This window comes from Cryptomeria japonica, chromosome 10 (genome assembly GCF_030272615.1).
Source record: "Cryptomeria japonica chromosome 10, Sugi_1.0, whole genome shotgun sequence".
In the NCBI taxonomy this organism is placed as follows: domain Eukaryota; kingdom Viridiplantae; phylum Streptophyta; class Pinopsida; order Cupressales; family Cupressaceae; genus Cryptomeria; species Cryptomeria japonica.
In genome coordinates, this window is record NC_081414.1 from 544062811 (window position 1) to 544077045 (window position 14235).

Genomic DNA, 14235 nt, shown 5'->3' on the forward strand with positions numbered 1-14235 from the left:
CGTACGATCGAGACGGAGACAGGGATGCCCTTAGATGAGTGTTCTAGGATCCAAGATTGGAGATGAGGGTGGGACACGTGGCATGGGATACCATGACATGGATAGGATTAGCACTACCAATAGTGTTGGCAGGAGTGATCAGTGAGTTCCTCTGTATCAGTTTTGTACCATTTTGTATAATGATGTAGACACCTGCGGGTGATTGTAGCCATATGATTTTGACATCATTGTATCATGACACTTTATATATATATATGAGATGATGCATCTTTGCGGCAGCTATATGCATGTGTACCTATGTGATGAGATGTTCTTATGTGATGCTTATGATATGGATGCAAATATGTATATGATACAATGCAATATATTTTTATTTTTTTGTTCGTTTATGTTTTATATGTGTATGCATGATGCAAATGTGAATGTAAGTAATGCAGATGAATATGATAATGCAAATGTAAATTGTGCTAACAGGTGTTGTGTGCAGGATGTGATGTAGTTGTGATATCTATATGTATGTATGAAATACTTATATGTGGTAATGTAGGTGCAGCTACATGAAATGCAAATGTTTTTGGTGTGTCATTATACTCAGTCATGTGATAGCAGGCTACACGGACTCGAGAAGGATGATGGAAGTCAATCAAGAAAGGGGGATGGAAGATAGAAGATATGAAAGTGAAAGAGCTTCTTGTGCGTTATCATCATTGAGCTTTATTATGGCAAGTAGGTTATGACAATCGAGGCATATGTTCAACCCAAAAAGTCATTGTACCTGTTTGCATGGAGATAAGACAGTCGCAAACAAGGAATGCCCCAGTTCATACTAGACTCACAGTGTCCTCATATCCTTGGACAAGTCAGAGCATTACTAAGAGACAATCCATAGACAGCAAATACAAATAGGTGACGATACCCCATCCTCGCCTTTCTAGTCAAAGACATCCTGGAGATAGAAGCTCTAGTCAGAGACATCCCGGAAAAGATAAAAGACATGTCACCAAAAAAGATGAAATCAAAAGAAAACCAAGACTCGACACCAACATCCACTGTAGTCATCAAGTTTAGTGTCTCTTGTCACCTGTATAAGTCTTATTTGATTGTGGTCACAATGTTTACTTTCACAAAAAGGATAGATAGCACTGAACCATAATGTTGTCTGAGTCTGTTGAAATATTTGATTTGTTGAAGCCCATTGTTGCTGCTGTGTCTCATCTGAAACTGACTGAATCCATGAAACTGATACTTTATTGCGGAGAAGATGAAACTTTATTGCGGATCTGTGATGCAGATGTTGCTTTATTGCGGATTGTGCGTGAATAGACTGAAGAAAGCTGGAAGAAACTTTACTCCTTGAAACATGTGATGTTCTCAATTCCACGCCCATCACTAGACGTAGGATTTTCCTTAGCCACAGATAGGGTCTGATTTGTTATGGATGGAAAGGGATGTGAAAAGGGAGGTTTATTATGAATGGCTAACCAATCTTAGGTAGATCAATAACAAGCCATGATGGGAATGGGTAAGTTTATTATGAATGAATAGGTTGTGAGTGTGTGCAAAGTGAAATGATGAAGAGAATCCTGAAGGAGGGAGGAGCAATGTCTCTACACATGGCGCTGGTGACCCAGTTTTCACCATGGTACTTGCCTAGGGCGCCACCGAAGTGGTTTTCACCGTTGGACGAAATTATTTCTCTTTACTTTTTTCAAATTTTCAATGTTTTTTGTGTCACAAGGCGCCTGTTTGCCAGGTTTTCACCAAGTAACGATTTTTTATTTTATAATTTTTTTTTTGTATTTTTGAATTTTTTGATTTTTTTTGTATTTTTGAAATTTTTGATTTTTTTGTATTTTTCGAATTAGGACACTCTGAAGAGCTATGTATAAAACCTGTGAAGGTGCATGTTGTTGAGAGGATCCTCCAAAGGTTCACCTTCTGTAGTTGAGAGCTGATATGCCCCAGATCCATATGTTGTTGTAATGACGTAAGGACCAAGCCAATTTGGTTCGAACTTGCCCTTCTTCTCTCTGTCTTGCTGATTTTTGGGATTTTCTTTGAGAACCAAGTCACCTACCTCAAATGTGTGAGGCTTTACCTTGTGATTGTAGTTGCATTTTTCCTTGATTGAATGATGTGTAGCTTGAGTGACTGTCTTCCTTGATAAGGGAACCTAGATATAATTACTAGTGTGTGGACTACATAGGCCCATATGCGTGTCACCTGAAGAAGTTTGGGCATCCCTGATAACAAAGTCCTTCAAGGAAGCTCCATTAAAGGTCCATGATGTATCACCAGAAGGGAAAGGATGTGTGGAACAAGTGGATGAGTTATGAAGGCTTATGATTGTGAAAAGAAGTGAAAGTAGGATAGCATGATGGAGACTTAGGATCAACAAGTATGCTTTTTGACTTAAAATTGTAGAAATTTTGCCCCCAGTTATTTTGGTGTTAGGGGAGATCATCTCTTGCTCTTTTTGCTTCATAGGAGTTTTATCCTTGACTTTGATTTTTGTAGAGTCCAATAGCTTTTGATTTTGATTTGGACTGAAGCACTTTTCTTTATTTTTGACTTTTAGATTTTTCTTTTCAAAGCTTGATTTTTGATCCCCAATGAGTAAGGGCTTTTGTAATTCTTGTTGATCCAAGTCTGGAAGTGGAGTGGAAATGGAATGAGTGGATGATATGGTAAGGATATGTGAGTTCTCAAGACGGTTGGTGATACACTCAATAGATTCTTTATTGGAACCACTCTTAGGATTGTTGATATCAAGAGATGCTTGCACCACTAGAGGAGATTTGCATTTAGACTTAGTAGCCACAACACTAGGTGGTTCACACCCAATTACTTGCAAATTGTTTATAGATTGTTCTTGTAGACTGAATGTCTTAGGAGATAGTGGGAGTTGATCAACATGAAAGATATACTCACCACATCCCATGTCTTTAATCTTGAACTTGTCTTTGAGCTCTGCTTGTTTGGATGTAGAAGCTTTTAAGGATTCAAGATCCACATATGTTGATGAAGGAACAACTTCGCGATTGACTGGGATTGTTATTTCTGATTGAGGTTGTAAATTGTTGCAATATATGAATGGATTTGGATCTGCTTTGACGGTCACTTCAACTCCATTGTGTGGAAACTTGATGCATCGATGATATGTAGAAGGGACTGTGCTCATCTCATGAATCCATGGACGTCCCAAGAGTATGTTGTATGTGAGATCTAGATCTAGGACTTGACAAACCACATCCTTCATAACTGGCCCAACTCTGAGAGGTAAGGTGATTGTACCCTTGGATGAACGCTCTTCGTCATCATATGCCTTAATGGTGATTTGATTTGTAGAATTCACAGCTTTATCAGAATATCCCAATTGTTTAATAGTGCTCAATGTACAAATGTTTAGACCAGCTCCTCCATCTATCAGGACTCGTTTGATTCTATGTTTGTGTATGAAGGCTTCAATGTGTAAAGGTGCATTATGTGGCTGACTTACAGAGGCGTCATCTGCTTCTGTGAAGGTAAGGGAGTATGGAATGGAAAGGTATCCCACCATGGCTTGAAACTAGTCCACGTTCAGATCAGTAGGAACAACAGTATCTCTCAAGATTTTATCAAGAATGGCTTTATGTGCGGGAGATATGCGTAATAGTTCAAGGATTGAAATGAGCGCGGGTGTCTTCCCTAACTGTTCTACAAGGTTGTACTCAGGCTTAGTTGATGAAGAGGCGGTGTTTTTAGCTGGAGCACCTTGCAAAGTGAATTTACTTCAGCAAGTTGTAACATGACATTCAGAGGTAGGTTCGGAAGAAGATCCAATACCTTTTAGGACAATCTTGGGTCTCTGAGTAGAATTCTCAGATGCTTTGTCCTTGATGATAATAGTAGAGACGTAATTGTCCATCGAGATATTATTGATAGTTGAATCATAGTTGTAAGATGCTCTGGTATAGTTGGTTTGATCCTCTATGGCTTTATCTTTTCCCTTGTCATGTTTTGGGAATGGTTCCTTAAACATCTCATGTTCTTGATTGGATGAGTGTCCCTCAATCTCAATGTCACCTCTATCAATGAGATCTTGTACGATGTTCTTCAGTCGATGACAATTACCTGTTTTATGACCCTTGCTTTTATGAAATTCACAATACTCATCATCGTTCCACCAATTTGGTTTAACCTTTGGTTCATATGGAGGAAAATCTGGAACTGTGATTACCTTGTTTGCCACTAGCTTCTTGAAGACTGACTCAAGTGGTTCTCCCAATGGAGTGTACTTCCTTCGTGATCTAGAAGTTGTTTGAGTATTTACTTGATTGTTTGTAGAACTTGATCCTTAAAAGATGAATTTGGGTCGCACTGTGTTGGCATCAACAACACCATCATTGACTGTGTTCTTGTTTTTATTCCAAAATCTTGGCTTGTCTTTTCCTTTATAGTCATCTTTGTTTTCCTTAAATATCTTAATGACTCCTTGTTCAATTAGGACCTTTTCTATTGCTAAGCCTTTTTCGATAGCATCCCTGAAGGTAGACAAACAAGCTTTCCTTAAGTCATAGCCAATGTCTTTGTTAACATTTTGTGTGAACATCTCTACCATTTGTTTTTGTGGAATTTCACAAGAGCATCTGCTGGCTAGATTTCTCCATCTTTGTAAGAATGATGCAAAAGATTCTCCCTCTTTTTGCTTGGTGTTGCACAAAGTAGTGACTGATATGTCTGTCTCTATATTGTAGGAGAAATGTTGAATAAATGCTTCTGCTAGGTCACCCCATGACTTAATACCAGGTGGAAGTTGGGAGAACCATTCCATAGCTTGATCACCTAAGCTTTGTGGGAATAATCTCATCAAATATGTCTCTTCTGCTGCTACCTCAATGCAAGTTGTGAAAAATTGTCTTATGTGTGCCTTAGGATCCCCTTTTCCTCTATACTTATCAAATTTAGGCGTCACAAAGTGTGTAGGAAAAGGAGGCATTGGAATGCTCTTGTCAAATGGATAAGGACATATGTCTCTCATTGTGTATGTTGGCTTCGGTGTATTTATGTCCTCCATTTTCTTTTGTAAGTCCCTAATTTGTTGCTCCAAATTTCTCTTAGGTGGAGATTGACTTCTTGGACCATACCCCATGCTTGAGGTACCCATTGGAGGAGGTGCATGTTGCATATATGGATGATATTGATCATACATATGTTCATATGGAGGAGGTCTGTAATGATGTTGCATATATGGACCACTTGGTATAGATTCATGTTGAGGAACACCATATCTATTTTGTGCATGTATACCATACTCTACAGGCATGTCATGTTCTATTGTATTGCCCCCAAATTTGACATGAGGTTTCCTTGTGTCCAAATTTTGAGCATGCCTTGGAATATCCCATTGCTTTGGTGGTTGATCCTTAGCATTGATATGTGATTGAGCATATTTTTCTCCATAAGACTTCCATAATGGTCTGCGAAGGTGAGTATCATATGTTTGACCATGTGTATGTGGGACCTCTGGTTTTGAAGCAAAGCTGATGGTGATTCAGGTACCATGTGTGGTCCTCTATTTCCTCCACTATTAGGTCTCCTTTGATCCATATTGGAGTGAGGTTGTTGCAAAGGTCTAGGTTCCATTATTTGAGACATGTCAAAATCATGAGGTATCTTGGCTCCACTTTGTGCCATCATGTGTAAGAAGTATTGTCTATCTCTCCTCATTATTTCCTCAACCAATCGATTGAAATGGGGATTCATAATGGATTCTTCCACATCTGTTGAATGTACTGAAAAGTTATCCACATTGTCATTTTGTGTAGCATTGTTGTTTATAGTGTCCATGTTCTCAACATTTGGATTGTTTCTATAGGCATCCATGTCAGGTAATGTAGTATGATTAGAATTGAAAAAGATCTCATTGTCATACTCATAAGAACTCATGTTTGCGGACTCTTGAGCCTCTTTAGTTTCTCTCCTAGATTTTTGAAGACGGGTTTCAACCATGAACTAGGTATTGACCAAGATGTGAGAGACTAGATGAAAAATGGAAAGAGTATGGAAGACCAAGAGTTGGATGAAATGTAAATGAGTCTGAAGTGTACTTGCAATGTCCAAAGTGTAAGACCAAGTATGTATGTAGTAGAGTAGGTGTGACTTCCAAAGAGAGGATAGTTTCTCTTGATGAGGTAAGTTGACCTTGACTCTAAGTAAAACCAAATGAGACCCAAAGATAAGAAACCTTGATGAGGGACCACTTAGAAAAGTGTTGTTGTATGTAGTGTGTTGACAAAGTATGATGAGGACAAGCAAGTGACCTTTTGACTCAAGTTTAGACAAATGTGAATGTAATGAGAGATGTAAAGCAATGATGGATTTTGTGAGACCCAAAGACAAGTTGAATGCTAGATGAAAACCTGGAGAAACAACCTAGGAAGCTCAAGAATTCCGAAACTGATTGTTCTTGTTTGCTTGACTGTAAAATTTTTCCAATTTGTGAAGTTGTGACCAAATCTGAATGTTTGACTGTTTTTCATGACAAGAGGATACAATGTTGATGAGGACTCACTGTTTGCAAGTGTTTAGACTCTCCAAGAAAAGTGTGTTGTTTGATGTAAAAATGTTTTGCATACACTTGAAAACACAAAAGACACAATGTTTTGCTATTTGGTTTTGAATGTTTTGAATGTTTAAAATAAGTCAAGCACAATTCTTATGGCTGGCCAAGATAATAGTTGTTGATCCCACATGAGGTTTTACCCCCGAGGCTACGCTATTCAGAGCGGATACTTAGATGCTTGACCTCACTGGCTCCACCCTTGGCACTCACTTCTCGGGTTAGCCAAGCATCAGTCCCCATGAAAACTCCCCATGGCGAACTTTGTATCTCTACTAAGAATCGTATGTGTGTGGGCCGCTACCAGAGGTCCGACCTCCTACCCCAACAACTAGAAGGATTTGGGCTTCTAAAACAAAAAGGTGCTAGTAAGGGCATCCGCTCGTGTGGCCATACATGTGGCACTTTCAGCTCTGTAAATACAGAAGGCTCCCAGCCGGTAGGGGTTATGCCCTACAAATGATCAAATAAATTTGATCAAACGGGTTTATGGGGAGACATAGTGTCGGTATGAACTAATCAGCACACGTTATCCATAGTTTTCACCATGAATACATTTGATTATAGTGGTTCGGATGAGGTGGGTTTTCCTCGCTACCACTTGGGTCGTTCTCTTCTCACTAGTAGTCCTAATGACCACACGGGAAGATAGGCCCTCTAAAGTTTAAACAAAAAGAGCCTATTGCTCAAGACACAAAAGACAATGATTCAATTTTAGTGCACCAATTGAAGTGTTTGCTAGTCTATGAAAACAAGGCACACAATAAAAATCCAAAAACCCTTTCCAAGGATCTGCAACAAATATTTATTAGTAGTTTGGATTGTTTGAAATAATCACCCCTTCCTGCAAGCACACAAGTTAGGTAAATTTTAGATCCAAAAGACTTTGTGAAATAGGGGCCTTCAATAATGTGTTTTGTTGACCAATTCAAAGATCTGATTCATCATAAAAAAATACCACCTGTAAAATTTCAAGAGATTTCTAGAAATGTAAGAAAATCCAAAAAATTTGCTAATTTGCTCCAAAAATTAATTTTTTATGAAAAATCATAAAAAATTCATATAAAATGAAAAATAGATCCAAAAAATCTGAAATTTTTACTGGAAAGTCTTGATAGTCTTCCAAATTTGTACAAAAAAATTTCTGCAACAAATCCAAGCATTTTGTGAGATATGAGTAAAATAATGCAAAACCCTAATTTTCAAAGATCTGATTTTTGAGCAATTATTTTGCATACAATTTAGAATCACAAAGAACAAATCCTGTGTATAATTCTGAGATATTTCCAAAAATGTAAAAAAATCCAAAAAATTCGCTAATTTTCTCTCAAAATTAATTTTTTATGAAAAATACAAAAAAATTCATACAAAATGCAAAATAGATCCAAAAAATTTGAAATTTTTACTAAATCTTTCTGATACTTTTCCTGACTTGCACAAAAAATTTCATGTCAAAATTAGAATTGGTTTGTGAGATCGGATCAAAATAAGGAAAAACCCTAATTTTTAAAGATCCGATTTTTAGGGAAATATTTTGTATCAAAATTAAAATCACAAAGAACAGATCCTATGTATAATTATGAGAGATTTCCAAAAATGTGAGAAAATCCAAAAAATTCTCTCATTTTCTCTCAAAATTATTTTTTTATGAAAAATCATAAAAAATTCATAGAAAATGAAAATATGCTCCAAAAATTCTGAATTTTGGCTTGAGAGCTCCTGATACTTTCTTCAACTTACAAAAAAAAATTGGTGCAAAAGTTCCTAGCCTTTTATGAGATATGATCGAATCTCTCCAAGATCTTGATTTTGTGTCCAAAACCCTAGCTGCACAAGGTTATTCTCCAAATTGTTTTACAAAATAGCAATATAGGGTTAGAAAAATCTACAAAAAAACACAGATCTAAGAAAAATCCATGTCCCACCGAGCGTGCCAAAAATTTTATGGTGAAAATGGACAACAATAATAACAATATTGAAAGGCTAAATGAATTCAACCACAAAACCCTAGCCTAACAATCAACAAAGATCCACCATAACATATGAAGATTACCTAAGACAATGCAAATCAAATGAAATCACAAAGATTATAACATCACATGTCCAATAGGGTTTTGATCTCCATTCTTCCTATCTCCATTGATCTTGCTTGATATATTTGCTCTCAGATTTTATATGCACAAGAGCTCAACAAAGAACGGAATGTGGTTGCAAGTAGGATCGTAATGTAGTCAAGTCCTCCAAATTGTCGATTAGGCTGAGTGATTAGGATAATTGATTAGAATGCATAGAATGATTAGGGTTTGATAATAAAGGAAGCATCTCCTTAAATAGAAGACACTATATGAAATGGAGGGATAAGATTGAGAGGTGTAAAAGGAGGTCGGCTATGATTAGAGGGTAGGTAAAGGAAATAATAAAATAATGAAAGGGGTAGGTAGTGTATGAATTAAGAGATGAATGACATGTGTCATGGGTAGAAAAGGTTAATGAATTAATTAAATAAATAAAGATTTATTTAATTAATAGAAGAAGTAGGATAATTAAATAAATAAGATATTTATTTAATTTAGGAAAATGATAATTTGAATAAATAAATGTATTTATTTAAATGAGAAATAAGGCTAGAAGAGGATAAATGAATTAATTGAATAAATAAAGATTTATTTAATTAATAGAAGAATTAAGCTTAGATAATTAAATAAATAAAATATTTATTTAATTAGACTGGACAATTTTAGGTGTCTACACTATGATTCTAGCTTGAATTGAGAAAATGATGTTGAATTTATAGATTTTCAACATAAAGGGGGTGAGAAATAGAACGCAAGTGTTGATTGATAGATAACTGAAATTGATTGATCAATGAACTAGTCATTATTGATTTGATAACTCATTTGATTGATGTATTAATAGGATTGATTGGAGAGTGAACTCAATAGATTGGCTAATAAACTCATTTGATTGATCAATAAACTGAATAGACTAGGGAGATGACTGAATTGATGGATTAGTCATTAAAAAGTTGATTTTGAGTTAAAAAATATGATTAATGAGTTAACTGAGTTAACTAATTAGACAATTGATTTCATCAATCAGTTCTGATTTTAGCATGTGTTGTAGGAATTTGAAATATTTTCAATTTGGATTTGAATTTGGTCATTTGAATGCTGAAATGCACATGAAATTAACTGAAATTCAGATTTGGTGAAATGTGAAATTAGATGAAATTAGGTGAAATTCGAATTTGGGAAAAATGAAATGAAATTAGATGGAATTAATTGGAATTAGAATTTGGGGATTTGGAAGAATTTAATTAATTAATTTAAATGAAATTATTTAAACTTAGGAGATTGAATTAATTAAATAATAAAGATTATTTAACTAAGGAAAATGTCGTAATTAATTAAATAATTTATATTTAATTAATAATTGAGATATGGTTAATTAATTAAATGATGAAATGATATAAATTTGATAATTAGGATTGTTGAAGGGTGATGATTAGAAGAAATAGTTAGTTTAATCAAATAATTAAAGAATTACTTAATTAAATAGACGAATAACTAGTGTAGAATTAATGAGACATTTTTAGGTGTCTACATTATCTATCGTTCCTTGGCTTCCTTGCTTCTAAGGATCTGGAAGAAGAATTTTGAACCTTTGTCACCATGGTTCAACCAATTGACCCTAGCCTTGACTTTAGCACCATGATTTTTCTGGTTTTGGATTCTTCTCAATTCTTCCTTAGTTATTCAGAGTTTATCAGTAGCCTCAATATTTCTTGGTTGAAACTAGAGGACTCCTTCCATAGCAACAAGGTTTTCATGCAACTCAACTTTTAGTCTTCTGTCATCTATTACCTTATTTTCCCACAATCTGGAAAAGTATCCTCCAATTGTCTACATTCTAATTCCATCTCTCAATAGCACTGGTAAAATTGGGATTACAATAGTTATAATGTCTAATGATATAAGAGGCAAACACTGCATCTTCATCCTTCAACAAATTGGTATTGAGAGAAAACACAACCCTCACATTCTAAGTGGTACGCGGAGAAAATTTCAGACAAAAGTGGCATGAATGGGATGGTGATCTGAAAGGGTATAAGGAACAACTTTAAAACTGCTACCTTTCTCATCATGTATAATGTTGAAAAGGTCTTTATTGAAATAGAACCTATCCAGAGTATAATTTATTCTTTTCTTCCCATGTTGGTAATTGCACCAAGTGTGCCAAATCTCATTATTCTCTTTTTTCTTCCCAGCCAAAGGATCAACCAGTTTGAGTTTATCAAGTAACCTCAGCTAGAAGAACTTTTAATTGGGCTTCCATTCAAATTTATTCCCACCAGCCTTATTTTGTGGATGTTCTATCATGTTGAAATCCCCACCAGAGATCCAAGGTATGTCTTCTATCTGAGCAAGCCATTTCTAGAGTTCAATTTGCTCCTTGTGGTCATTTGGAATGTATATAGAGGCAACCCCAAAGTTTTGTTCATTATAGTTCAAAATAATCCACAAGATTCTATTACAAGGGGAACAGCCCCACTTCTTCACAAATTTGGCCCATCTTCTACAAACCAGTATAGCTACCCCCCCTTACCTTTGGAATTATTAGTAACATAATGTTCAACCTCCCTCCATATGCACCTTAAATTAATTTCTAGGGAGAACTGAACTACTTTAATTTCTTCTAGTAGCAATAAATCCACATTCTTTTTCATTCTCAAGAATATTTTTATTACATATTTCCTGTCAGGGGATTCCAAACCCCTTACATTCCATGATACACAGTTCAAATCCATTAGTGGTATATTAGGGTGTGGTGTCCATCAGGACCCTAACTAATTTATAGCATTTAGGCAGTTGAGTTTTAGGGTAATATTTATCATGCTTCTTATTGGTGGACCCATTGGGCCTACCCCTTTTCTTTTTTAATTCAAAGGCTTTCTCAACCCCAAGAGGGGGGGTTATAATTTTATTTCCATCTTTAGTACACTTCTTTCTTTTGGTCTGGACCTTTCAATAGAAAATTTCTACCATAGAATTATCTATTAGATCCTTTGAGGCATGACAATCATATGGCACAATGGCCCATTTTTCCCACTCCTCATAATAGTCCTCCTTGCCACCATCTAACATTCCTACTTCACTATTCTTCCCCATCAACTCATTAGCAACCCTATCAAGGGTGTGAGGGTCATCATGAATATCAGAATCTAAAATACTAATAGTTTTCAGGGGGTACCTAAAGGGGGGATTAATGGAGGGTTTAGTCGTAATAATAACATCAATGAGATGTGTCTCAGGGTTATAAGCTTTCTTGATTAAAAACAAGTCTTCATCAGAATCCTTACATCACCGATCAGGTTCTTTGCAAGTTAACCCTGATCTCTCTCCCAATAATACCCCCTCATCAAGCATCTCCTCAAGCCTACTAGCATTAGAGTCCCTAATATTCTTAAGGCTCCCCTCAAATCTTTGATAGATGGACCACTAAGAGAAAGATGATCATCATCACACCCTCTTCTCATCCACATCATTATAGAGCATCTTATCAATCTTTTTTTTTATTTCCACAATGTTGTTAATCTTCATTAGAGCAAGTTATTGAGCATTTAGGGAATGAGGCAACAGGGGGACACCAAAAGGCACAGAGTCACTAGAATTATGGGAGATGGTCAAGGGAAGAGGCAAGTCCTGCAATAGAGGAGAGGAAAGCAAAACAAGGGAGGTGGTTTGATTGCCAACAATAGGACTTGGAGAATTCATGACAGCATCAGGCGCAGAGGGAGGGGTAGAGAGCGGAGAAGAGACAAAATTTGCGGGTACCGAGTCGGGGGAGAATCCATCCTTAGGTAGAGTAGAGGTGTTGGGTTTGACAAAGAGGGGGGCATATTTCTTCTTACCCAACAAGGGGCAATTCCTTCTAACATTAACTTACATTCTACATAAAAAGCATTATTGCCTCCTAGATACTTCGTTGGGCATGAAATGGTTTCATCCCCCAAGTTAACAACAAGTTCATTAGGCAAGTCATTCCCAAGATTAATTGCAATGAATAATCTCACATCAAGATATGGAAGAAGGGAGGGAGAATTGTCCACTGTAATGACATCCCCTAAATTTTTCAATGCTTTGGGCAAAATATTCCTAAAAAAAGGGGGAATGTTGTAGACAAAGATCCATCTAGGGCAAGAAATAGCTATAACCTCATCTTTGTTTACTTTTGGAGACCAATTCAATGCCTGAAAGCAACACTTGCCAATATTCCAAAACTATTTTCTAATAACATCTTCTTGGTGCTTAGGGTTTTTGAAAAGATGATAAACAGATCCTTTGCACCATCCTATAGAAGGAGACCACAAACCCTAGTTTATTGACCCATACGTTTTGAATCCATGTATTAATATACTTATAAGAAGGTAAAAGATTGATATCAAGGGCAGGAAGAAAGATAGTTCTTCTCCTAAGTATATCCCTTTCATCAACAATAGTTTGAGCCATAAGATTATTAGGCGTAACAGTGAGTCTAATGGGGTTAGAACCCTTACCTCTTCCATCTCCATTGTAGTTGAGAGGGTCTATCTTCTGAGGGATAAAGGCAACATCTCCCGGCAGGGTCCTGCAATCTACCAACGCCTCCTTAAAAGATATTTCACCCATCGCAAAATGGGCAAAACCTAGAGAAACTTGGGCCATAATTTCTCCACACAAAACACCGAATCAATGCACTAATAAATGAGAAGAGTATTGCGGGAAAAGATGGACCAAAAGGCCAATTCGATGCTTGAGATGAGCAGGTGCTCTCTCGAGTGAAACTAACCTTCGACACGAGCGAGGAGGTGAGAGTTGTAGAGTGAAGGACCCTTCAAAATCGAAATTCTAAATCATTAATAAAAAAACTAAATGTATATTTTATATCACTTTGGGTCTAGTTACCAAAAAATTATTATTTTTTTGAATAACTCAATATTTCAACAACTCCTACTCTTATAAATAATTATTTTTGTTAAATATAAAAATACGCTTTTATAGATCTACAACTGCATATTCCAAAATATAACTCTTTTAATATTTTTAAAAAAATTATATTTTACATTTTTTTTTATTGAAAGTAGGTCATCAACACTTAAACATAAGATTGATTACCTTGACAAGAAAAAATACTAGAATTTATTTAAAAATTTTGAAAAAAATATAATGCACTAGAGAATAGAATCTATGCCAAGATGATATAATTCTTTTCTAATTTGGATAAATAATGAATAAGAAAGGTGGCAACAAATGGAAAGAGTTATATTTCAGTACACACAACTTCTCAAATTTATTTAAAAATATGTATTTATAAAAAATAGTAAAAAATATATCCATGCACTGAAGTTTCAAGTTATCAATATACAAAAAAAAAATTGAAGAAAAAAGGTAAAATTTATTAAATAAAGTGTGGCGGCTTGTGTAACTTCAATTTCAGCATTTTATAAACAACTAAATTATAACATTTACTTTATAGAAAACCATATTTAAATAATTTTTCAATTTTTTATAAAAAATTAAAACATAAAATACACAAAAGAATATACATTCTATTAGTTTACACCATTTCAAAATGCAAAACATATATTTCACTTT